Source organism: Bubalus bubalis, chromosome 12 (genome assembly GCF_019923935.1).
Source record: "Bubalus bubalis isolate 160015118507 breed Murrah chromosome 12, NDDB_SH_1, whole genome shotgun sequence".
Lineage (NCBI taxonomy): Eukaryota > Metazoa > Chordata > Mammalia > Artiodactyla > Bovidae > Bubalus > Bubalus bubalis.
In genome coordinates, this window is record NC_059168.1 from 105,789,564 (window position 1) to 105,793,961 (window position 4,398).

Here is a 4,398-nt window from a genome sequence, read left to right on the forward strand (position 1 = left end):
CTCCTGCCCATTTGATTGACCCCTGAGCTCCAGAATTAACCAGCTATTAAGTTTCTTGGGAAGCAAGTTCCAGCGCTAAGCTTGCCTCTGAGCTGAGTCCTTACCTCAGGAAGCGGTTCCCTCTCCCGGGCTCCCTCCGGTATGTGTTCCCTCACACACTCACGTGTGAGCTGTGTGCTCCAAACGGTCTCAGCAGTGCTGGTGACGTGAGCGGCCGGGAGCTCTCATGGCCAGAGGTGGAACAGCGTCCTGACGGAAGCCGCTCCCAACGCCTCCACTGCTGCTGGGAAGTAGATTTCAGCTCAGACACAATGAAGTGTTTCTGAACCACCTTCTTCAGAGCTGGAAGAACCTTAGCGGTCACTGAATCACTCCAACTTTCAGAGTATCTGTAAAACAGAAAAACTTGTAATTGAAACCTTCTTAAGGATTTTTTTAATTAAACATTTCATTTTGAGATGACTATAGATATGCATGTACTTGTAAGAAATAATAAAGAGACGTCCCATCTACCTTTCACCCCAAATCACAAGCAGGGCATCGTGTGGATTAGAGGAGAGCCAGAGCACGGCAGTGCCACGGAGCCCTTGCTGCCCTCTGCAGTCGCCCCAAGGCCCTGATCTGCGAGCGGCCCTGCCAATGCTGGTCGCATCTCCGTTCACATCGTCTGTCATTTCAGGAAAGTTGCACGGATAGAACCACACAGTCTGGCCTCTGTGCATCTGCGCTCACTTGCCACACTCCCCTAAGACACACACGCGTCGCTGTGTGTGCTCAGTGCCCAGCGCTTTTGCAGAGTGGGCTCCTGTGGTGCGGACGCAGAGGCTGCTTGGCCAGCACCGCGGGGCACCTCGCCTGCTCCAAGCTCTGGGCTCTGAGGGGGCAGAGCTCAGCACCACAGAGGCAGCCACAGCGATGCTACTCCTTCATCTTTACTGTTTGGGGGCCATGCCTCAGAGCATGTGGGGCTTCAGTTCCTGGACCAGGGATTGAACCTGTGCTCCCTGCATTAGACGTGTGGAGTCTTAACCACTGGCCTGCCAGGGAAGTCCCTTTTTTCATTCTTTTATTGTGAAAATAGAAAAACACAAGATTAGTGGGCACAGAGGACAGCCAGACGGTAATTCAAGGGACCTGGGGGAGCAGGTGCCCAGAGGAGGTGGAAGGGGCAGGGAACACAGGAGACCCAAAGGACATGTGTCCCAGAGGCCAGGCACCGAGGAGGGATGAGTCACAAGGAGGCCCGCCAAAAACCCCAACGGGAGTTTGGGTGGCACCCCGGCAGGATGAAGAATAAAAAGCATTATGGAAAGACAGTCAAAGAGCTATGCCGAATGACCGCCTGACCCACCAAAGCCACTCCTGGGGGTGCACCCAAGAGCACAGAGAACACAAGGCCACAGAAACACCCGCAGTGTGTGACTCACAAGAGCCAGACAGCGGGCCCCCTGGAGTGCCTCAGCGGGGGTCCGTTTGATCAACAAAATGGGTCCATCCACACAATGGAAGTGACTCAGCCTGAAAAGGAACGGAGCACTGACCCTCCTGCAATGTGTGCGGACCTCAAGCACATGATGCTGAGGGGGAGATACCAGATAGAAATCTACGCGCTTTGTGATTCTCTTTATACGAATAGTCCAGAAGAGGTGAATCCAGACACTGGATGACTGGTTGCCTCGGGCAGGGATGACCGGGGTGGGGGTGGGGGGCGGGCGGGGGGCTGCAGTGGGGATGCACTGGGGGCAATGGTGGCACAGCTCTGTGAATCTGACAGAAACACAGAATTGTTCATTTTAAAATGAGCTGTATGATTTGTGAAGCACATCTCAGTATCTAAACAGCACCCGGCAAAGGAAACAGAGACGCTAAATCCTGCCAATTCTTAAAAGGAGTCTGGCTGTAAAGGAGCAAGGAGACATGTGGGCTGAGGGCGGGGGCTTTCTGTTCAAGGTGGGAAGAAACACAGGACGTCTGTATAGAGGGGAAATGACACCTGGGGGGAGCGCCCCCGGGAGACACACTGGGGACACGGCAGCACTCCGAGGGAGCAGGCACGTTCTCAGGGAGGAGGCAGATCTGGGGTGCAGGCACCGGGGATCCCTTCCAGCTGGGAGGCAGGATGGGTGGAGGTGAGGCCAAGGAGGGAAGGGAAGAGACTGGGCCAGGGGAGGGGCGAGCTCCCAGGGCAGGAGCCACGTGACCCACCTGAGGCTCGAGGTTACTGTGGACAGAGACAGGCCAGTGGGGCCAGGCTTCTCCTGCCCAGACAGAGGGACCAGAACCTGGACAAAGAGTTTGGGGGGCGCTCCTTGGAAGAAAAGTTATGACCAACCTAGACAGCATATTACTTTGCCAACAGAGACATTAGTTTGCCAACAAAGGTCCATCTAGTCAAAGCTATGGTTTTTCCAGTGGTCACGTATGGATGTGAGTTGGACTATAAAGAAAGGTGAGCACCGAAGAATTGATGCTTTTGAACTGTGGTGTTGCAGAAGACTCTTGAGAGTCCCTTGGACGGCAAGGAGAGCAAACCACTCAATTCTAAAGGAAATCAGTCCTGAATATTCATTGAAAGGACTGATGCTGAAGCTGAAACTCTAATACTTTGGCCACCTGATGTGAAGAACTGACTCATTGGAAAATACCCTGATTCTGGGAAAGATTGAGGGCAGGAGGAGAAGGGGAAGAGGAAGAGATGGTTGGATGGCATCACCGACTTGATGGACGTGAGTTTGAGCAAGCTCCGAGGGTTGGTGATGGACAGGGAAGCCTGGCGTGCTGCAGTCCATGGGGTTGCAGAGAGTCGGACATGATTTAGCGACTGAAGTGAACTGAACTGGTGGGTGGGGGCTTGGTGGGTAGAGGACATGAGCTGCAAGGAGAGGTGTGGGTGGGGGGCTGCAGGAAGGAGGAGGCCCAAGTGGGCGGGTGGGAGGGCGCAGCTGAGCTCAGGGACCCTCAGGGCTGCAAGGGTCCTGAGGCTGTACCAGGCAGGGCGGTGGGAGGCCCGGGGCTGGGAGGTCTGGTCTGAGGAAGTGAGCGTCCACACGGGAATTCGGGGAGGAGAGGAGCACATGAGAAGTGGGGGCTCTGCCCACCTCCACACCAACAATTTGGGAACCTCAGCGCCCCACTGGTGAGAGAGCAGCCTCCTCGGGGGCGCAGGGCCCAGGAGGCCTTCCCAGTCGACAAGCATCATCTCGCAGCCCTGTTGGCTTGTCCTCAGTGACTTTGTCCTCAGGGAAGGAAGCTGAGTCACAGCCCCAACTGAGCAGGGAGGGTGGCCAAAGTCGGAGGCAGGTGGCTCTCTGCCAGCCGCCCAGGACACACACCTCCCTGGACCCTGGAGGATGCTCAGGCATAAGGGCAGAGCCTGTGTCCGGGAGTTTCCAGGGTTCGTGCAGTGATGGGAACGTTTCTGCGCCAGCATCGAAAGGCCGCGGTGCCCAGGTGTTTGGTCAAAGAGTCACATGTTGCAGTGAAAGCATTTTTCAGATGAGATTAACACTTAAAACAGTAGACAAAGCGATAGAAAGCAGACCCTCCGTGGCAGGGGCGAAAGGGCAAAGACAGGCCCCCTGAGGAGGGACGCTGTGGCTCTCCCAGCCTGTGGGCGCCTCAGACAGATGCAGCCCCCACGGCTGCAGCAGCGCGTCCTCCCCGCCGGCCACCCTCTGTGAAGGCCCTGGGGCACCGCGGGGCTGAGCCGCGTGAGACGCAGAGGGAGCCCCGCGGGACGCGAGCGGCGCCGGGCGGCCGGGCACCGCAGGGCCCCGCCTCCGCCGGGACAGAGCCCCAGCGCCCCGAGGGCGGCCCGCGTCCCCGGAGGGCGGCCCGCGTCACCCCGAGGGCGGGCGCACAGCCCTGGGGGCTTCCGCTTTCCCTGTGGAGAGGAAGGGGCTTCCGGTGTTCACGGTGTGGCACCGACACAGGGCAGGCTCGGGGCCCTCAGCGTCCCTGCAGGCGGGCCGAGCCCGGCGGGCTGAGGGCCTGACAGACGCCCCCACAGGGCCGTCGGCCCCGGGCCACGGCCAGCTTCCGCGCCGAGCCCCCAGCCGCCCCTCCGGCGCCGACCCGGGGCCCACGGGTGACCCGCCCCCGGCCCCTCCCAGCGGCGCCCGCGTCCAGCGCCGGCCCGCGAGGCCCCAGGATCGCTTCACGGCCCGGCCCCGGGGCCTCTTACCTGACACGGCAGGGTCCGCCCGGAACCTTAGCGCGGCCGCGGCAGCGGCGCCAGAGGCGGGCCCGGATGGTTTTCCCCAGCGCACCGAGGCCGACTCCGAGCCGTCAGCGGCGGCGGGAAAGCGTCGGCGCGGGAGCTCTGGGCTCAAGTCCAGAAGGGCGGGGCCGACTCGGGGACGGGGCCGGGCCTCCAGTGGGGGCGTGGTCAGGGGGCGG

At 59.8% G+C, this 4,398-nt stretch overlaps 1 protein-coding gene across 5 annotated transcripts in view; it reads right to left on the reverse strand.

Annotated features, from left to right (window-relative positions):
- The window catches only part of EXD3 (exonuclease 3'-5' domain containing 3), a 78,265-nt gene extending 73,930 nt beyond the window's left edge, over positions 1-4,335 (reverse strand). For 2 of the 5 annotated variants that reach the window (XM_025262111.3, XM_025262112.3), the window contains exons 1-2: positions 4,184-4,334; positions 105-389 (exon numbers count right to left, since the gene is read on the reverse strand). The gene's annotated coding sequence lies outside the window, so the exon portion shown is untranslated. Of the gene's footprint in view, positions 1-104; positions 390-4,183 lie in introns of all 5 variants that reach the window. The other 3 variants (XM_025262114.3, XM_025262113.3, XM_044926581.2) reach the window with 3 other exon arrangements.
- Positions 4,336-4,398: the final 63 nt, after the last annotated feature.